The sequence below is a fragment of the Monodelphis domestica genome, chromosome 7 (genome assembly GCF_027887165.1).
Source record: "Monodelphis domestica isolate mMonDom1 chromosome 7, mMonDom1.pri, whole genome shotgun sequence".
NCBI classification, from domain to species: Eukaryota; Metazoa; Chordata; class Mammalia; order Didelphimorphia; family Didelphidae; genus Monodelphis; species Monodelphis domestica.
This window is the reverse complement of record NC_077233.1, coordinates 256,398,059-256,421,179: the sequence shown is the minus strand read 5'-3', so window position 1 is coordinate 256,421,179 and position 23,121 is coordinate 256,398,059. Positions and strand designations below refer to the sequence as shown.

Here is a 23,121-nt window from a genome sequence, read left to right as displayed (position 1 = left end):
GACTGGATAAGAGAAAGCAAGACTGATGATTTTGTGCAATTCTTTTTCCCTTAAATCCAACTCACCTTCAAATCAAGACATCATTTTCTTGATGACCTTGGTTCTTTTCAAAATGAGGGATGAATGACAATGGTGAAAAGATTCCCCAACCCCCAATATCTAATTCCCTTCAAGGCTCAGCTAAAGTGCTACTTCCTATAAGAGGTCTACCCTGATTTACCTAGTTTTTACTGTTTCCCTGCTTCCCTCAATAAAATTAATTCATATTTATTTTTGTAGGTACTTATTCCTGTTTATCTTTATCTGTATTTATATCTGCTCAATTATTGTATGTATTTATTTATCTGTGAATATGTTTGTTTCCCCACCACTTACCCAGTAAAATGTAAATGGTTTAAGAGAATTTTTGTCTGCAAATCCACAGAATCTAAGACATATCCAGTTAAGACATTTCCAGGTGCTTAATAAATCCAACAAGCAAGTGATTGTTAAATTGAATTGAGTCTGTGAGCACAAAAAGCTTCTTGAATGTATCTTTGAAAGTTTCTTTCTCTATACCATTCTGAAACCCCAACCCTTTAGAGGATGTGGTAGAAGGAGGCCACATCTAGAACATGAATTTCACCTGGATAACTCAATGACACATTAGTCTCAATATGCCCACAACTTATTATTTCCTTCCTAAACATGCTCTCCTCTTGACTGTAAAAATTATTCTCTGTGGTATTTTTATTTAAGCTGTCTGCTGTGTTTGAAAACTTGGTGTTATCTTTTATTATTTTACTTCTCTCACCTCTAAAAACCAATCAATTGTTAGGTTCTGTCAATTCTACCTTCACATTTATCATATCTAATTTAAAGTTTCTGCCACCAACTTTATTGTTACTGGTCTGGATTACTGCACTGCCTTTCATATAGATTTTACCTTTCCTCTCAATCAGCTTCCCCTTCAATTAATTATTCTTTTTTAAATCCTTACCTTTTGTCTTAAAATCTACATTAGACATTAGTTCTGAGGCAGATAAGCAGTAAGGGTTAGGCAATTAAGGTTAAATGACTTGCCCAGGATCACAGAGCTAGTATGTGTCTGAGGTCAAATTTAAACCCAGGACCTCCTGCCTCCAGGTCAGGCTCTCTACACACTGAGCCACTTAGCTTCCCTTTGATTAGTTCTTTAATCTATTGCAAGAACGATTTTTCTTATATAGAACCTTGGGCTTTTTACTCTTCTATTAGAAAATCTTTAATAGCTCTCCATTGCCTACCATGTGAAATTCATGCTCCCCTATCTAGTTTTCAATTCTTTCCACAATATGGGACCACCATGTCTTTCTAAAGTGGCACTGTGGATTCAGTGCTGGGTCTGTTATTGGGACGACTTAAAATCAAATCTGGATTCTAATACTTATTAGCTATGTGATCCTGAGCAATTTATTGTATATGTCTCAGTTTCCTGAAGGATATGATGAAGATAATGATAACATTTACTTCCTAGATTTGGTGTATGCATCAAATTAGATATTTTTGCTTAGCACATTGCCTGGCAACTAACAAGTACTTAATACAGTATGTTTATATATTTTCTTTCCTTTATACATTCTTTGCTCTAGCCCAGGGATTCTTAATCTTTATTGTTTCATGGACCCCTTTGACGACTGATAACATCTATCAACCTCTTCTCTGACTGTTTTAAAATGCATAAAATAAAATTCATAGGTTTAAAAAAGAAACGGAATTCTTATGATGAAAAATACTATCCACTTCTAGAGAAAGAACTGATGGAACCTGAATGTAGAATGAAGCATTTAAAATTTTTTTCCTTGATTTTTCTTGAGGTGTGTGTGTATGTGTGTGTGTGTGTTTGCTTTTGTTTTGTTTTGTGTTTCCTTTCACAACATGGCTAATATGGAAATGTATTTTACATATCTGCACAGTGTAGTCTCAAATTGCTTGCCTTCTCAAGGAGGGGGGAAAAGTGGGAGAGATTTAGAGCTCAATATTTAAAAAATTGGATATTAAAAATTGTTTATAGAGGGCAGATAGTTGCTTCCCTGGATAGAGAGTCAGGTCTGAAGACAAGAGGACCTCAGTTTAAATCTGGCCTCAGATGCTTCCTACCTGTGTGATCCTAGGCAAGTCACTTAACCCCCATTGCCTACCCCTTACTGCTCTTCTACCTTAGAACTTGATAGCATCAATTCTAAGATAGAAGGTAAGAGTTATTTTTTAAAATTGTTTTTTACATGTAATTGGAAAATTTTTTAAAGGAAACCAATGATATTGAAAGACCGTTATAAAAATATTTTTAAGAAGATCACATTCACATACCCTAGCTTAAGAACTTTGACCCTCTAGCCAAATATGTTTTTCCCCCTTGCTTCTATCTGGTAATCGCCCATCTATCTGTTTTTGCTTATACTAAGTCTAGAATGGCTTTTCTTTTAAGCCCACACAAATGCTCAATCTCTCCCATGATGCTTTCCTTGATTTCCCTATTAGCAATGTTCTTTTGCCCCAGTCCTGTGAGAATTTATTTTTCATATGAGGTATTAATTCCTATATATTTGAGAGAATTATTGTATATTCCTCCATCTGGGATCTAGGTCAGAGATACCATCTAGTCTATGGCTTAAAAAAAATTTTTTTTTTTTGAGTTTAAAATTTAAAACCGTACCTTCCATCTTAGATGTATTGATTCCAAGGTGGTAAGGGCTAGGCAATAGGGGTTAAGTGACTTGCCCAGGGTCACACAGGTGGGAAGTGTCTGAGGCCAGATTTGAACTTACAACCTCCCATCTCTAGGCCTGGCTCTCAATCCACTGAGCCACCCAGTTGTCCCCTAGTCTATGGCTTTTTGCATTTTCTTTATCCTTGAGAATCCCAAGAAATGTCTTCCTTTTTAATAGGATTTGGTTAATAGATGAAGGATAGAAGGTTCCTTTTCTGGCTTATGTGACTTATCCACCTGTGGAGATGGGACTGGATGGATAGGTTGATGGACCACCTTTTTATTAGCTATCACCATTAAATATGTCTTGGGATGGTCAAGTGAGGGGCTGAATAATGAGCTCTTAGAAAATTATTTATTAGGCAGCCTGACCCAGTTTGGGTCTTTTCTGACTACGAGAAAGCCACGGAGACCTGTATCACTTTACTGATTATGATGTTGGCCTAATACATAAACCTGCCATAATCAATAAACTTATATTCCTACCCAAAAATCAATCTCTCAAGATAATTTTAATCATAACAGGTCCTCCATTGTTTTGTAACTCTTTATTGATCTTATTGTATAATATTATCTATTACTTATATCTGTTTTTGCCTCAATGCCCTATTAGATGTTCATGGCTTAAGTAACTTTTGTATCTCCCCTAGAACCTATCAGATTGATTCTGTATACAGTATATGTGGTACATTCTATGGAACGAACACCGAAGATTGAAGATTGTATTTGTTGCTCAAATTGCACTATCTCTTTGGTTGTCTCTCTGTCACCGCTTGAAACCTATAGCATCTTTTACCAAACCTAGATTTTATCCTCACAATTTGACAAGAATAGAGAATATCAAAGACATTAAAATTGGGCTTTGTCTGAAATAATAACAGGAAGTAAAATTAATAAGCTTTGGTATTTTTAGTCAGATGAACCATGTATTGAACAAGTTGAAAATAATTTTCATTAAATTCCGTCTACTTTCATTTTCATCATACTCTATTAATTGACCAAATGTTGTTATAGTCTAACCTTTAAATTAGCTCTCATACTTTTTTTTGCTTTCCATTCCCATGGTCATTACCACAGCTAGATTATAAAATTAATAAAATAAAATAGTAATCAGATACAAATTATCTAGATTTTGCTAAAAAGTCCAATTCTGCAATAAGTTAAACATTTGATAAACTGTCAAATTTCAATATAATCTCTTTCATTGCTCAGCCACTATAGTTAGGAATCAAAAAGATAAGTTCACAGAGACTGGAGACCTGAGCCAGTCTGTGTCATTTACATGCCATATCGGTTTGCATTAAGTTAAGCTCTTTCTGTGGCTTGATTGATCTACTGTTGCAACTGGTCAATGTCCAGGAAGCTTAGAAATGCCTTTTACATAAGAAAGATTAATCTAAATGCAATTGGCAAGGCTGCCAGATTCACTGCTGTCTGCTTTCCATAGATATGGAGACTCACCGTTGGTATAGAAACATGAAAATTAATTGAAGGCATGGGAGGAATTGTAGCAGCAGTTATGTTCCAGTTATATTTATCATATTGGCAGTTACACTCATCATATAAGACGTGGATGATTATGCTGTAACCTTTAATAAAGCAGAGTTGCATATATTTTACAACTTTGGACTCTGTTTTCACTTTTAAAAATTATTCTTTTCCATTTTTACATCACTTTCATGTCTGAATATATGCTTCCTTCTACACTCCCCAGCAAGACTGCTTTTGTAGAGAAGAATAAAAAAGAAAGGAATCTAGTTTCACGTCTTAGTGGCACAGTGGTAATATGGAGACCATCATTTGCTACTAGGTGTTGGATGAGTAGGGAAGAACAATCCATCTCCTGGAATGAGTCTCACAAGGACAGGTTTTTAAATTTTTTTTTAAACCCTTACCTTCTGTCTTGGAATCAATACTGTGTATTGGTTCCAAGATAGAAGAGTGGTAAGGGCTAGGCAATGGGGGTCAAGTGACTTGCCCAGGGTCACACAGCTGGGAAATGACTGCAGCCAGATTTGTACCTAGGACCTCCCTAGGCCTGGCTCTCAATCCATTGAGCTACCCAGCTGCCCCTAGGTTACTTTTCTAATCTGAGATTTATTCATCTTAACTTTCCAAATATCTGGCTGAATTTAAAAAAAAAATGGGCTCACTTGGAGAACCCTAGAGATTCAACTCAATTAATGGAAATTAAAAAATAGCAGGATACAAAAGAAACCTCTAAATATTCCGGCTTTCTGTATGCTGATAACAAAATCCAGGAATAAAAGGAAGAAATGGAAGAAATTTCATTCAAAATAACTATAGAATGTATAAAATCTCATTGTCCACATACCATGACATACCAGGAACTATACAAATGCAACCATGAAATATTCTTTTTTTAAAACCCTTACCATCTGTCTAAGAATGTATAATAAGTATTGGTTCCATGGTAAAAGAGACATAAGGGCTAGGCAATTGGGGTTAACTGACTTGTCTAGGGTCACATATGTAGGAAGTATCTAAAGCCAGACTTTAATCTAGGACCTCCCATCTCCTGGCCCTAGTTCTCTATCCAGTAAGCCCCCTATCTGTACTGAAACATTCTTTATAGAAACAAAGAGACAAATAATTGGAGAAAGATTAATTGTGCATGGCTGAGGCTTTCATATATAATAAAAATGAAAAAACAACCAAATTAATTATATCAGTACCATGCCAATCAAACTACCAAAGAATTATGTCATAGAATTAGAAAAGATAATTTATCTGAAGGACTTCCGGTCAAGATGGCAGCTTAGAGGCAGCGAAAGTTCAGACCTCTGAAAACCCTTCCTTACCAATCACAAACTGAATGCTCCCAGGACACCGAAATTCAAAGGGAACAACAGGACAGACCTGGGGAACCCTCCTCCTGGACCTGAATCAAAAGGTACGGCCCCCCAAAAGCCAGAACCCTAGATCACTCAGATCTAAGGGGTAGGCAGAAGGAAGGTCCCAGGACCAATCCCCCCCAACCCAGAGTGCTGAGCCCATGGCAGCAGCAGGAACCTCAGGACCAGCAAAAGGGCCTCAGGGCTGGCTATTCTGAAGGACTCACCTTGAAAGCAAACTGAGCCAGTCTCCGGAGAGCCCAACACAGATGGCAGGGAAACATAGAGAGAAGGGGGAAGCCTGAAGAACCCTGGATGGGTCCTTCCATCTGAGTCTCAAGGGAGGTTCCAGCTTTAGGGCACCAGCTGAACCCAATCCCACCAGGAGCCCTCAGAGCTTCTGAAAGGACAGAAACCTCAGGGCCGACAAAGGGGTTACTCCGAAGGGCTTACCTTGAAAGCAACCTGGGCCAGTCTCCAGGCATTCAACACAGATTGTGGAGGAGGAGGTTTTTTGCTTCAGGGCTCATTTGGCCCAAACCAGCTGAACATAATCCCATCAGGAGCCCTCAGAGCCCAGGGAGGCCACCACCCCTCCCCCCTTAGAGAGCAGGGTCTTCTGAAAGAACAGAAACCTAGAGGTGGACTCAAGATGGCAGCCTAGAAGGAGCATAGACCTGGCAGCATGGCCAGAGCTTTGGAGATCCTCCATATTTGCTCCAGCTGTTCAGGAAGTTTAGAACTCAGAGCAAACCCAGCCCAAACAAGCTGAAATTAATCCCATCAAAAGTCTCTAGAACACAGGGAAGCCCAGGCTCCCCACCCATCCTCATTGACTGCTGGACTTTAAGCCAATCAAAAGCCTCCAGAGGACAGGGAAGCTCAAACCCCCAACAACCCTCCCCCAGAGACTACACCAAGAGATCTTCTATTAAAGCTCCAAGAGGGTACACTGATAGAAGTCCCCAAAAAACAAAGAAAATGAGAGGAACAAGAGCACAGACAAATACGGGGAGTAAAGAAGGGATGAATTTGAGCAAACAACAGAAAAAGAAGAAAGAAACTACAATAGACAGCTACTACTCAGCAAATGGAACAGAGGGGGAGAGATCAGCAAATGATAAACCAGAAATCCCAGTGAATTGGATACAGGCTGTGGAAGAACTCAAAACACAACTATGAGAGGCTGAAGACAATTGGGAAAAGAACTTAAAAATTAAGATAAGTCATCTGGAAACAGAGGCACTTGAACTAAAACGAGAAAATAGTGTCTTGAAAGCCAAAATCAACCAGCTGGAAAATGAGGCAAAGGAGATGAAAGATGAGGCAAAGGAGATGAAAGACGAGGTAAAGAGGAAGAAAGACGATCTTCAAAGAAAATCAGACCAGAAGGAAAAGGATGACCAAAAAGCCAGAGATGAAATCCAATATTTAAGAACCAGAATACAACAACTGGAATTAAGTGACCTCACAAGGCAGCAGGACAGTATAAAACAAAACAAAAAGAATGAAAAAATTGAGGAAAATGTGAAGCATCTCATTCACAAAACAGACGATTTAGAAAATCGTTCAAGAAGAGACAATTTAAGAATAATTAGACTACCAGAAGACCACAACAAAAGAAAAAGCCTGGACATAATACTAGAGGAAATTATCCAGGAAAACTGTCCTGAGATCCTAGAACAAGAGGGGAAAGTGGAGATTGAAAGAATCCACAGATCACCCCATGTATTTAATCCCCAACTGACAACACCAAGAAATGTTATAGCCAAATTAAAAAACAATCAGATGAAAGAAAAGATATTACAAGTTGCCAAGAAGAAGCCATTCAGATACCATGGAAACACGGTGAGGTTAACACAAGATCTGGCTGCATCCACACTGAAGGACCGAAAGGCATGGAATACGATATTCCGGAAAGCAAAGGAACTAGGTCTACAACCAAGAATAAAATACCCATCAAAACTGACTATATTCTTACAGGGGAAAGTATGGTCATTCAACACAACAGAAGAGTTCCAAGCATTCATAAAGAAAAGACCAGACCTGAACAGAAAATTTGATGTCCAACCACAGAACTCAAGAGAATTATCAAAAGGTAATTAAAAAAGAGGGGGAAAAAACAAACAAAACAACAACAAAAATTTTATAAGAAACTCAATAAGTTAAAATGATATGAATCCCTATAAGAAAAGAGGTCATTGGTAACTCTTAAAAACTATTGCTATCACCTGAGCAGCTAGAAGAATTACACTCAGAGGGAACAGTGACAAACTGTATAGGATGAAAGGACAAGACATAAATAGGTATATACATATATGCATACATAAACACATATACATGTGTATGTATATATATATATATATATATATACACATGACTAGAGCTAAAAAAAGAGGATATGACTAAAAGAAATGGGAAAAGAAACAAAAAAGGGGGTAAATTTATATGTCACAAAGAAGCTCATGGCGGGAGGGGGGAGAACATCGACACACTGGAAGGGTAAAGAAGTGGAAGATAGGAAATACTCAAGTCTTATTTACTTTGAAACAGACACAAAGGGGGAAGAGCAATCCAATCCAATGGGGAAGAGAATAGATTTGTGCCCTATAGGGGAGTAGAAGGGTAAAAAACTGACTGGTGGGGAGGGAAGCAATACAAGGGAGGGAGAGGGTAGGGGGGAAATTTAAACAAACATTGGTATAGAAGGAAATAGTGAAAGAAGAAAAGGCAGGACCAGGAGTCGAAATCAAAATGCTGGGAAATACACAGTTAGTAATCATAACTCTGAATGTGAATGGAATGAACTCACCCATAAAACGCAAGCGGATAGCAGACTGGATTAGAATCCAAAACCCTACCATATGCTGTCTGCAAGAAACACACATGAGGAAGGTAGATACGCATAGGGTGAAGGTAAGAGGATGGAGCCAAATCTATTGGGCATCAAATGATAAAAAGAAGGCAGGAGTAGCAATCATGATATCCGAAAAAGCCAAAGTAAAAATAAATCTAGTTAAAAGAGATAGGGAAGGTAATTACATCCTTATAAAACGCAGTATAGAGAATGAGGCAATATCTGTACTCAATATGTATGCACCAAATGGCAGAGCATCCAAATTTTTAAAGGAGAAACTAGAGGAGCTCAAGGATGAAATAGGTAGAAAAACTATACTAGTGGGAGATCTGAACCTTCCCCTATCCGAACTAGATAAATCAAATTAAAAAATAAATAAAAAAGAGATGAGAGAAGCAAATGAAATCTTAGAAAAATTAGAGTTAGTATATATGTGGAGAAAAATAAATAGGGACAAAAAGGAATACACCTTCTTTTCAGCAGCACATGGTACATTCACAAAAATTGACCATGTACTAGGGCACAAAATCATTGCAAAGAAGTGCAAAAGGGCAGAAATAATAAATGCAACCTTCTCAGGGCACAATGCAATAAAAATAATAATTAGTAAGGGTACATGGAGAGATAAATAAAAATTAATTGGAAATGAAACAATATGATTCTCCAAAACCAGCTAGTTAAAGAACAAATTGTAGAAACAATTAATAACTTCACTGAAGAAAATGACAATGGTGAGACATCCTTTCAAAACCTGTGGGATGCAGCCAAAGCAGTACTCAGGGGGAAATTTATATCCTTGAGTTCATATATTAACAAACTAGAGAGGGCAGAGGTCAATGAATTGGGCATGCAAATTAAAAAACCAGAAAGTGAACAAATTAAAAATCCTCAGATGAAGACTAAATTAGAGATCCTAAAAATCAATGGAGAAATTAATAAAATTGAAAGTCAAAGAACTATTGGTTTAATAAATAAGACTAGAAGCTGGTACTTTGAAAAAAAAAACAAATAAAATAGACAAAGTACTGGTCAGTCTAATTAAAAAAAGGAAAGAAAAAACCAAATTGACAGTATCCAAGATGAAAAGGGAGACCTCACCTCTAATGAAGAGGAAATCAAGCAATCATTAAAAACTACTATGCCCAATTATATGGCAAAAAATATGGCAATCTAAGTGATATGGATGAATACTTACAAAAATATAAATTGCCTAGACTAAAAGAAGAAGAAATAAATTACCTAAACAACCCCATATCAGAAAAAGAAATTGAACAAGCCATCAAAGAACTCCCTAAGAAAAAATCCCCAGGTCCAGATGGATTCACAAATGAATTCTATCAAACATTCAAAGAACAGCTAACCCCAATACTATACAAACTATTCGACAGAATAAGCTAAGAAGGGGTTCTACCAAATTCTTTTTACGACACAAACATGGTACTGATCCCAAAGCCAGGCAAGTTAAAAACAGAGAAAGAAAACTACAGGCCAATCTCCCTAATGAATATAGATGCAAAAATCTTAAATAGGATACTAGCAAAAAGACTCCAGCAAGTCATCACAAGGGTTATCCACTATGATCAAGTAGGATTCATACCAGGAATGCAAGGATGGTTCAATATTAGGAAAACCATCCACATAATTAACCATATAAATAAGCAAACTGACAAAAATCACATGATTATCTTAATAGATGCAGAAAAAGCCTTTGACAAAATATAACACCCATACCTATTGAAAACACTAGAAAGTATAGGAATAGAAGGGCCTTTCCTAAAAATAATAAACAGTATATACCTAAAACCATCAGCAAACATCATCTGCAATGGGGAAAAACTCAAAGCCTTCCCAATAAGATCAGGAGTCAAAAAGGATGCCCATTATCACCCTTATTATTTAACATTGTACTAGAAACACTAACAGTAGCAATTAGAAAAGAAAAAGAAATTGAAGGTGTTAAAATTGACAATGAGGAGACCAAGCTGTTACTCTATGCGGATGATATGATGATTTACTTAAAGAATCCTAGGGAATCAACTAAAAAGCTAGTGGAAATAATCAACAACTTTAGCAAAGTTGCAGGATACAAAATAAACCCACATAAGTCATCAGCATTTCTATATATCTCCAACCCAGTTCAGCAGCAAGAATTAGAAAGAGAAATTCCATTTAAAGTCACCCGAGACAATATAAAATACTTAGGAATCTATCTCCCAAGACAAACACAGGAACTTTATGAACACAACTACAAAACACTCTCCACACAACTAAAACTAGACTTGAACAATTGGAAAAACATTGATTGCTCATGGGTGGGATGAGCTAACATAATAAAAATGACCATCCTACCCAAACTTATCTATCTATTTAGTGCCATACCCATTGAACTACCAAAAAACTATTTTACTGAATTAGAGAAAACCATAACAAAGTTCATTTGGAAGAATAAAGGATCAAGGATATCCAGGGAAATAATAAAAAAAATACAAAGGAAGGTGGCCTTGCAATCCCAGACCTTAAACTATATTACAAAGCAGCAGTCATCAAAACAATTTGGTACTGGCTAAGAGACAGAAAGGAGGATCAGTGGAATAGACTTGGGGTAAATGACCTCAGTAAGACAGTCTTTGACAAACCCAAAGACCCCAGCTTTTGGGACAAAAATCCAGTATTTGATAAAAACTGCTGGGAAAATTGGAAGACAGTGTGGGAGAGATTAGGTTTGGATCAACACCTCACACCCTACACCAAGATAAACCCAGAATGGGTGAATGACTTGAATATAAAGAAGGAAACTATAAGTAAATTAGGTATTCTATATACCTAATATAATATACATATATTAATATATATGTATATTATATACATGTCAGACCTTTGGGAAGGGAAAGATTTTAAAACCAAGCAAGACAGAAAGAGTCACAAAATGCAAAATAAATAATCTTGACTACATTAAATTAAAAAGGTTTTGTACAAACAAAATCAATGTAACTAAAATTAGAAGGAAAGCAACAAATTGGGAAACAATCTTCATAACAAAAATCTCTGACAAAGGTCTAATTACTCAAATCTATAAAGAGGTAAACCAGTTGTACAAAAAATCAAGCATTCTCCAATTGAAAAATGGGCAAGGGACATGAATAGGCAATTTTCAGTTAAAGAAATCAAGACTATTAATAAGCACATGAAAAAGTGTTCTAAATCTCTTATAATCAGAGAGATGCAAATCAAAACAACTGTGAGGTATCACCTCACACCTAGCAGATTGGTCAACATGACAGCAAAGGAAAGTAATGAATGCTGGAGGGGATGTGGCAAAGTAGGGACACTAATTCATTGCTGGTGGAGTTGTGAATTGATCCAGCCATTCTGGAGGACAATTTGGAACTATGCCCAAAGGGTGATAAAAGACTGACTGCCCTTTGATTCAGCCATAGCACTGCTGGGTTTGTACCCCAAAGAGATAATAAGAAAAAAGACTTGTATAAGAATATTCATAGCTGCACTCTTTGTGGTGGCAAAAAATTGGAAAACGAGGGGATGCCCTTCAATTGGGGAATGGCTGAATAAATTGTGGTATATGTTGGTGATGGAATACTATTGTGCTAAAAGGAATAATAAAGTGGAGGAATTCCATGTGAACTGGAACAACCTCCAGGAAGTGATGCAGTGTGAGAGGAGCAGAACCAGGAGAACATTGTACACAGAGACTGACACATTGTGGTACAAGAGAACGTAATGGACTTCTCCAGTAATGGCTTTACAATGTCCCTGAATAATCTGCAGTGATCTACGAGAAAAAAAAAAAAAACTATCCTCAAGCAGAGGACAAACTGAGGGAGTAAAAACACTGAGAAAAAGCAACTGCTTGACTACAGAGGTTGAGGGGACATGATCGAGGAGAGAAGCTAAATGAGCACCCTAATGAAAATACCAACAACAAGGAAATGGGTTCAGAGCAAGGACACATGTGATACCCAGATGAATCAGGTGTTGGCTAGGGAAGGGGTGGCGGGGGTGGGTGGGGTGGGGGAGGAAAAGTAAATGATCTGTTTCCAATGAATAATGTATGAAAATGATCAAATAAAATAATGTTTTAAAAACAAACAAACAAAAAAGATAATTTATCTGAAGCAACAGAAGGTAAAAAATCTCAACATAGTTATGTAAAAGTATGAGAAGAAAAGGATTTTTACAGTATTCGATTTTAAATTATACTGCGTGGTAGCAAACATCAAAACTTTTTGTTATTGATTATAAAAGAAAAATTGATCAGTGTAAGAGATTAGTAGCAAAAGAGTAAGAAGCAACTGAGCATGCCAAAAACTGCTGGGAAAATTGGAAAACAGTATGGGAGAGATTAGGTTTATATCAACATCTCACACCTTACACCAAGATAAATTCAGAAAGGGTGAATGACTTGAAGATAAAGAAGGAAAGTATAAGTAAATTAGGTGAACACAGAATAGTATACTGGTCAGATCTTTGGAAAGGGGAAGATTTTAAGACCAAGCAAGAGTTAGAGAAAATTACAAAATGTAAAATAAATAATTTTTATTACATTAAATTAAAAAGGTTTTGTACAAACAAAACCAATGCAACCTAAATTAGAAGGGAAGCAACAAATTGCGGAAAAAATCTTTATAACAAAAACCTCTGACAAAGGTCCAATTACTCAAACATATGAGGATCTAAATCAATTGTACAAAAAATCAAGCCATTCCTCAGTTGACAAATGGGCAAGAGACATGGATAGGCAATTTTCAGATAAAGAAATCAAAACTATCAATAAAGTGTTCTACATCTCTTATAATTAGAGAAATGCAAATCAAAACAACTCTGCAGTACCACCTTACACCTAGAAAATTGGCTAACATGACAGCAAAGGAAGATAATAAATGTTGGAGGGGATGTGGTTAATAAGGACATTAATGCATTGTTGGTGGAGTTGTGAATTGATCCAACCATTCTGGATGGCAATTTGGAACTATGCCAAAAGGGTGCTAAAAGACTGTCTGCCCTTTCATCCAGCCATACTCCTGCTGGGTTTACACCCCAAAGTGATAATAAGGAAAAAGATTTCTACAAAAATATTCATAGCTTAGCTCTTTGTGGTGGCAAAAAAAAAATTTGGAAAATGAAGGGATGTCTTCCAATTGGGGAATTGCTGAACAAATTGTGGTATCTCTTGGTGATGGAATACTATTGTGCTCAAAGGAATAATGAACTGGAGGAAAAACGTGGAAATTTGTTATTAAATGGTATTGGTAAAATAAAATATTCAAAAATCTGAAAAAAAAAGAAAAAAGAATTCTGGTGTCTGACTCAGAAGGTACCGAGGTGAAGAAAGGACCTCTAGGAATTGATGCAGAGTGAAAGGAGCAAAACGAGGAAAACCTTACTCACAGTGACGGATATACTGTGGCACAATTGAATGTATTAGACTTCTCTACTAGGAGCAATGCAGTGATCCAGGACAATTGTGAGGGCCTTATGAGAAAGAACATTATCCACATCCAGAGGAAGAACTGTGGGAGTAGAAACAGAGAAGAAAAATAGCTGTTTAATTACATGAGTTGATGGGGATATGGTTGGGGATATAAACTCTAAATGATCACTCTTGTGCAAATATCAATAATATGGAAATAGGTCTTGATCAATGACACATGTAAAACCCAGTAGAATTGAGCTTTGGCTATGGGCAGGGGTGGCAGGAGGGAAGGGATAGAACATGAATCATGGAAACATGGAAAAATTTTCTTAATTAATCAATAAAATAAAATAAAAATAAAAAACAATAAAAAACTATTGCTACTAAAAATAAAGAAGCAACTCAGCATAGTAGTATGATATTCATAAACCCATGGATGCCAGCTACTAGGATAAGTACTCCTATTTTCCAAAAACTGCTGGCACAACTGGAAAGCAATCTGGTAGAAATTAGGTTTACACTACCAATAATAAGCTTCATATAGACAATCTAAATATAAAATACCATATGAAAAACAAATTAGAAGGGGCAGCTAAGTGACAGTGGATAGAGAGCCTGGCCTAGATATAGGAGGTCCTGGGTTCAAATTTGACCTCAGACACTGGGTAACCCATTATTTAAATGATAATATCATTTAACCCTCATTGCCTAGCCCTTACCACTCTTCTTCCTTGGAATCAATACTTAGACAGAAGGTAAGGGTTTAAGGGAACAAAAAACTAAAAGAGAAGGGAAGGAGATGCCTTTTACCACTAAGAAGAAGGAACAATTTGACTGAAAAAGAGATATAGATGATCACAGGAAATAAACTGAACATTTTTGGTTGAAGAAAATGTAAGCATCAATACAATTGAAAAGGTTAATGGGGAATTACTAAAAAACTCTTTGCATAAAATTTGTCTGATAGTCAACAAACATTTTTTATGTGGTTATTACATGCCATGTACTATGCCAGGTGCTAGGGATACAAATGAAGGTGAGAATAGTCCATTCTTTTAATGACTTCACAATGTAAAGGGAGAAATTACATTATGTATATAGATAACGTGAAAGGCTAATTCAGAAGAGAACACAAGAGAGAAGAGAGGAACAGGAAAGGCTTCTTGTAGCTGGTGAGACTTGATATTGAGTTTTGCTCAAAGTCAGGAATAAGATATTATTGTTTATTCTTTGTTTTTGAAAAGGACCAATGAAATCACAAGAGTGATGTCTTGATTTGCCTACATTTACCACAGTTGGATTTAAGTGCAGCAGTTGCACAAAGTCATTAGCCTTGCTCCCTCTTACAAGGTCATCAATGTTCAGCAGCAAGATAAAAGTCACTATGTCTGGGAATGGCCCAGGAAACAGTGGATGACTTTGCCATTGGACGTTGATATTGTTTCAGGTGCTTATGTGGCATACATTTGGATATTTCTATATCTTATGATATAGATGAAGAACCAGCAAAGGAGACAAGAGTAGTGAGAATGGTAAGAGGAGAACCAAGAGAGTAATGTTATGCAAACTAGAAAGGAAAGCATATTTTAAGACAGAGAGTAATCAAGAGTGTTAAATACTTCAGATAATTCTTGTTTTTAAGATATATAGGAAATGCATAATGCATAATAAACAAATAAATACAAATATCTAATATGTATATACTACAAATACATGTATACTACAAATATACAAACATGCTACTAATATATAGGGTGTCTCTGATTTGGGGGACACAGTGTAAGAACAAGTAGATAAATGGTCAAAGGATACAAACATGTAATTAAAAAAAAATCCTTACCTCCTGTTTTTGTAAAACATAAAGGTGGCAAGGAATGGGCAATGTAGATTAAATGACTTTTCCAAGGGTCACAGCTAGGAAGTATCTGAGGTCACATTTGAACCCGGGTCCTCTGGACTCCAGTCCTGATTCTCTATCCACTATGCTACCTCACAGCCCCTAAACAGGCAATTTTTAAGAGTATAAAGCCAAATTATGGTTGTTGGTGACACTAGGACAAGACAAGCACAATAAAGCCCTATTGATGTGACTGTGAAATGGTTTAGCCATTCTGGAAAGTAATTTGGGACTAAACTCCAAATGGCTACTAAATTGTGTATTTCCTTTGACTCAGCAATACCAGCAGTTCCATGAGTAGGAACATACCTAGTAAAGCTGAAAACAGTGGGAAATGACCCATGTTTAAAAAATATATATATATATATATATATATATATATATATATATATAAACCCTTTTTATTGTAGCAAATAACTGGAAACCAAATATAAACCCTTCGATTGCGAAATGGTTGAACAAATAGTAGGGAAAGGGAACAAATTGTGTGAACAGGGAAAGGAAGCTTAGAAGTATGGTTAAAGGAACCCATGGTTGTGCCCCATTATGAATGTAATAGAATATCATTTTGCCACAAGAAATGATGGCTGTCTGGAAATTGAGGGGTTGTCCATTAATTGGGGAATGGTTAAACAAATTGTGGCATATAATTGTGATTGTGAATACTACTGATTGATAAGAAATGACGAGCAATAATTAAAGAAAAACATGGAAAGATCTATATAAAATTCTGAAGAGTGAATGGAACAGAGCCAAGAGAACATTATTTACAGCAAAAGAAATAGTTTGAAGAATAACTGAATGTCTACCTTCAAAGAAGTGATAAATAGAAACAATGCATGTCATAGTTTTATATATATATATATTTTGTGTATGTGTCAAATGATGCTGTCTCTAGTGAAGGTGGGGAGGAAAGGGGGGGAAATATGGGAACTTTAATGTGACAAACTAATAAGACAAAAGAAAAAAGGAAGAACTATCATACATACACAATGAAATTATGAATGAGATGGATTTAGATAACTTAGAAAGACTTATAGGAATTGACCCAGAATGAAGTGAGTTAAATCAGAACAATTTATAAAGCTCCTCCAATATTGTAAAAGAAATAAATTTGAAAGACTTTGAGAAATAATTGCAATGACCAATCATGGCTCATTAAGTCTGATGATTCAATGTGTCTCCCACTTACTGGCAAAAAGATGAAATAAGACTACTGAATGATATACATTTTATACACATGAATGTTTTGCTTGACTATTATAAGTAAGCACTTTTTTGGGGGATGGGGATAGGTTCCCCCCAAAAGAAAGAAATAAGGCAATCTCTGAAGCCCTTAAAGTACACATAAGAGAGCAGAATAAAGTTTAAAAGTGGACACAAAATCTGGACAGTATTAATATGACTACATTAAAGTTAAATGTTATTAAAAAGTTAGCTATACCTAGTAAGAGTATGTGCTCTGCCTTAGTCTACTTCTACACTGAACTGCCAAGAGTAAGAGTGTAGGCTGTTATGTAGCTACTAACCCCTTGGCCAAAGTATTTGGAAAGATGATATGCTAGTCAGCATATATTTAACATATACTAAAAATGCAAATAAAACTATTACTAAACTGCATTTCTTGCAAAATTAGCACTTAGTCACTGTCACCAAAAAGGTCCAGACATCCCTTAGGGACGTCGCCTTAATTCAAAGGGAGAAGAGTAAAGTTTTCATAAATTGTCCACTTCTATACCTGCAAATTTGGGCTTAGGTTCTCAGTTTATCCACCCCATCTGCCAGAGTTTTGGAGATTTACTTCCTAAATCCCCATATCCTCCACTTAGGGCGCATGCATTAGAGGGAATCTACCGGGAAAGCGCCACGGAAGCAACCAGAGCCTACTCCCGCATTTGCTTCTCCCCCGGCGCGTAGGAGCACGCGCACCAGGGGCCAGGGAGGAAGAAGGGCTCTGTCGGAGGGGGTGTGACGGAATGGACCAATGGTCACGCCTCATTGGTACCTTCTCGTTTTCCCCGCCCACAAAGCTGAGAGGCCGCGGGGGCGGGCTACGTAGCTGTCGGGGCCGGCACTGGGGCCAGAGCGTGGGGCAGGACGGAGGTAAGTGGAGCGGCCTGGTACTGTCTACTTTTCTCCTCCTCCTTCTTCTCCTCCCCCTGGAGTGCGGACCCACGACTCCCAGCTGGCCTCGGGAGCTCCGGGGGTGGGAGCGGTGAAGGTGCAGGAAGAGCGGCTGCGTCGCGTGGCATTTAGGGAGTCTGAGGATCATGAAATGGACAAGCTCTTGCAACTTGGCGGCTTGTTACACCGTTTTGGCGCGGGGAGCCGTTTTCGGCGTTTGCATTTAAAGCCGGGTAGGGATGGAAGCAGCCTCCGCTGTGGGTGCCCTCCGCCTGCATAGGTCTTGCAAACTCAGCGAACTTTATTGATTTTTCTAGAAGGCTTCACCAGTTTGCCGTCCAGCAATTTGTAACTTGTGTTCCATACGTAGAATTAACTATTCTACACGTTCCAAAGTCGGGGTCCTTTCTTAATAGTTCAGTTTAGCTGCATTTGTCTTAAGAGCTCAGAACTCACGGTTTTCCGAAATCGTTTTCCTTGCATTGCAAAGGCTTCTGGGTGAAAGGCCCAGCCTTTGCAAAGCAGCCTGGTTCTTTGGTTGTGTTTTCCTTTTGCTGCAGCACCAATTCCCCCGAAGGCGAAGGCGGGGGAAACAAACTAGCATAATTTGTTTTTGAGTGAGGTTTAGGGTGAAGTAGAGTGGGAAGATTTGCGTTTTTAAATGTAAACTATCTTTTAATTATAAGTGATCTTCTGACAGGTTCTCACTCCTTTTACTTCTGGCATCTTTGTCCATATGGTAGTAACCAGTTACTGGACCTGGGTTAGGTTTAAATATATGCATGGACTTCAAGCTATAGAAACTAACCAGCTTATGGCTTTGAGAGTTTAGTTTAGTATGGGGTTTGAATTTTAAAATCTTGTCTGAACAAAAACACTGAAGAGGTAGCAGTGGGAAGAAAGTGATTTAGGGTCCCTAAGATGACTCAGGTAATTTGGAGGGAGGCGAAAGAAACCGAGACCTGAAAATTGAGACCTATATTTTAGTTTTTCAACAAGCTATGCAACCTTGGCCAAGATCCTTCAATTCTCTAGGCTGCAGTTATTTTTAAATCTAGCATTCTTAAGTTTAGCACAATGCCTGACACATAGTAGGCACTTAATAATTTGCTTATTCCTTTTCCATTTTATATTATAGGCATAAAATGCGAAATTTTTTATCTCCTTTTACCTTGACAACAATCCTGGGATTAGGTACTATTATTATCCACATTTTACAGATGAGGAAATTGAAACAGGTGAAAGTTAAGTGACTTACCCAGAATCACACAGTTTTTAAATCTCTGAAGTCAACTTTGAATTGATGTCCAGGGTTGTACCCTATTCCTTCTCAAACCCCTTCTAACTCCCTTAATCCATTTACTTTGTGATTCTGTATTTGTTGGCAGGTTAGAAGTACGCTTTATTAAATTATTGAGTGTATGCTACATAATCCATTATGACTTTGCTATCTGGACAGAAAAAGGTCTTTCTGCTATGCTTTTGTTTAAATTTCTGTGTACACAAGGATTGAGTTCACTAGTCCATTATTTTAGGAAATTCCTATTTAAATGTATTATAAAGCAATAAACAACAGTAATACAATTTAAAGTTAGGGTTCAGGTGTACCGTGTACTTTTCTCAATTCATAGCTCCTGTCCTCTCATTTGATAGTGACTGTATTAGTAATTTCAGTCAACTGAACAGTAGTTCAGAGCTATACCTATAGACAGCACTTCCTTTATTGCCCTTGTGATTTGCTAATTTAAATTTATTTAACTGGTATTTTCCTAATTAGGGGCTACTGTTTGAGCCTGTTAGTGAAGTTTTCACTATATTTTTAATGTATTTTCAGTCATACTGATAATAGTTAAAACCATTACTTTCATGGATATTTACTGGTTGGCTATTAATCCTTACAAATGTATCTGTTGCTGTGTTTCTTAATTGTAGGAGTTGAGGCTAGTCAACTTGTAGAATGTCTGCAATTATCCAGTTATAATTTTTTTCTTCTTCCAAATTTTATATTCTGAAAACAATTTTTATGAATGACTGAAAGAAAATGCATTTATTCACCCTTACCATGTGCCAGTAACTGTGCTAAGTGTTGAGGACACAAATATAAAAAAAGGACAAAAATATAAAAGTGAGACAATTTCTGCCCTCAGCAAGCTTACCTTATCGTGGGAGTGACTACAGTTAAAAGGGTGCATTGGGTTCAGGAAAAGAATTTGGTTTGTGAAGTCACTGGGCAGTTCACATCTACCATCTTTTCAGAAGTAATGGTTACTGCTGTACCCAGAGCAAGAGTTAGAAAGTTGCTGTGAGATCAGAGAGTAGATGGTATGTTATGAGGGATGTGGGATGTATGTGAAACCAAGTCTAGTGACTGGCCAAATGTAGTGGATTAGATGAGTTAGTACTTATTCACCAATTAGGACAATTTAGATAGGGCTGATTCTTAGAGCTTCAAAGCTGAATGAATTAACTTCCTCAGGAATGGTACAGTGTGTTGCAGCTGGGTTGACTGGTAGAGAAGAAGACTAGATATCCATATCGGATGAATGTCATTAATTCTTTCCTGACATTTGCTAGAACATACCTAAAAACAGCTGATAAATAAGTTGTTCATTTCTTGTGACTAAGGAATGCTAGATTGTGATGCATTTTTTTTGGACTGAAGTTGAGAAAATTTGACTTAGAATTGGTTGAGTTTGATCTTTTGTTAATTTGAACAACCCATCAAAAAGATCAAAATGAGGAAATTCAGTGTTGGAATAGTATTTTTTAGGGTGGAAAAGCTTTGGGAAAATTAAAAATCTTATTTCTTCATCCAAAATATATCCTATAGTATATGTCTGTCATGTCCACAGCAATGAATTCAAAGACCTACTGCAAGTAGCTTAAACCAGGGATATAAGGGAGCATCTACTGATCCCATCTAGATGTGATCTGTTCCTGCCCCCTCAGCTTTGCTCATCACTGTCCCCTCCCCCTACCCATGGGAAAAAATGAAAGTGAAAAAAGTCAAGTGAAAGCAAAAGAGACTACAACTGGGGCAGACCACTGAAGCAGGTAGACTTTTGAGCTTTGAGGTTGACAGCAGATAACTGAAACCTCATATAAGGGAACTCTACTTTAATATGATTGTTAATATGTCCTAGCTCTAAGAAATCTTGACTTTATTCCAAGTTGGCTTGGTTTAACTCACAAAATAAAATAAAATAAGATGATGATCTTAGCTATTGTGTAAAGTATCTTTTATTCCAGTAATATTCCTTTTCAAAGAGTTGTGAAATTTACTAGGCTTTCAATTCATGTGATGGTAGGCTTGGACCATTCTGGACCTTTAAAATATTTCTTTGAGCCTTTAGTTTTATGGTGCAATAAAACATTGGCTTTTGACTCAATTCAAAATGGGAACAGACCTGAAAAGCTTATATACAGACAGTAAAAGCATTTGCTGAAGAAATTAATATTAGATAGTTCTCAGGGGTATATCTAACTTATTTAAAAGAGCATCCTTGCCAATCAGTGTAGAAATACTTGCATACAAATAATATCTGTATTAACTGTATATAATTTTCTGTGTCTTTTTGCAAAAGCAGATTCCAAAAGTCATCCACCTAATTTTACTTAGCCTAATTCAAATCATTACATATATGCCACTTGAAAATAATGTTTCTTTAAAAAAAAAACCCAAACCCTGACTTTATTTAATTCAGCCTGAACTTGATCCCATTTAATCTAAAGGAACCGTACTTTTATGTAATAACTTGTTTTTTAAATTGTTTTATTATTTACAAGATAGGTGTTTCTCTTGTTATCCCTATTTTATAGCTGAGGAAACTGAAGACAAAGCAGTTTAAAACCCTAAAATAAAATCTTTTGGAATGGGAAAAAAGCCTGCGTGTGTACCTAGAAAATAACAAAATAATAGACTATCTCTAGGTTAAGGCTAATTAAGGCAAAATGCTCTATTTGAATCTGTATAGTATATGGTAGGTAGGTAGATGGACAATGTTGGATTTGGAGTTAGGAAAGACCTGAGTTTAAATTCTGCACTTCATAGCTGAGCACATCACTTGATCTCTCTATGCTTCATCTGTAAAATGACTGTAGTGCTGTAGTGATAGCATCTCGCTCCCAGGAGTACTGTGAGGATCAGATGAGATAACTCATAAAGAGTTTTGCAAAGTTTATAAACACTCTCTAAATGAATTATTATTATTTTTATCTTTATTTTAATAACAAATTTACACATAAGTTTTCTAAATTTATGATTCATGTTGTCTCCCCTCATTTCCCCCTTCTTCCCTCCCCCTTCTGTAGTAGGCAAGCAATTCAATCTGGGTTGTATATGTATTACATGACAGTTATTATTATTAAGAGGAGAGAGGTTGAAATCTGAAGCCCTGATTTTAATCCTGCCCTTCTTGATGCTTGTGTGACTTAGTAAACTTTCTTCACTTCCCTGATTTTAGTTTCATTTGTTAAATGATGTTAGACTAGATAATGTTGAAGTTCCCATGTGGCTCAAAATCTGATCCTAGAGATAACTTCACCATTTAACAATAAATAACAAGTTTAATAAAAGTCTGGACTAGTTTCATTATTTATGATGGAAGCCATATTTTTTTTAGTTCAGAGAGAATTCAGAATCTTAAATTGTGTAAACAGACATTCCTAATTATTATTTCATTCACTTTTATATATGATCAATAAGAATTGACTGTGGCACAAAGACTAAAGAAAGCGACATGTACATATACATACATGCCAAATAATTTCAGGGAGGAGGTGATAGTGGGTGGCCTGGGGAAAAGGAGAGAGTCAAGAAAGGCCTATTTGCTTTTGAACTAAGCTTGGAAAGGAACTAAGGATTTTAAGGACTATCATCACCATCCAGAAGCTGCTTAGGCTGTTTGGCTGCTCACATGGTTTAAAAGAGTTGAGTTACCAACTTCTGTTCTTTCTGGTGAGATGGAGTGTCCTCTGGGTCTCCCAGGCCATCATCTTCCCTACCTTCATGCCTTCCAACCTGTCATCTGACCAAGTGACTTAGCCTAAGGACCTGGCCATGGTTACCTGCCCCCCCCATGCCCCCCACCTTTAGAAGCTCAGGCTCTTTACATCTGCCCAGCAGCTGAACTTTCACATTGTTTTCCCCAGTTTTTTTGAGAGCAAACATTGTCCTGCTTTTTTTATTTGCATCCTCCTTCACACATAAATGTTTACTAACTGCTCATT

At 36.9% G+C, this 23,121-nt stretch overlaps 1 protein-coding gene across 1 annotated transcript in view; it reads left to right on the top strand.

The window, feature by feature from the left end:
* The first annotated feature begins 17,856 nt into the window (after positions 1 to 17,856).
* The window catches only part of FOCAD (focadhesin), a 384,441-nt gene continuing 379,176 nt past the window's right edge, over positions 17,857 to 23,121 (top strand). Inside the window, 1 exon segment of the mRNA XM_007498068.3 lies at positions 17,857 to 18,125. The gene's annotated coding sequence lies outside the window, so the exon portion shown is untranslated.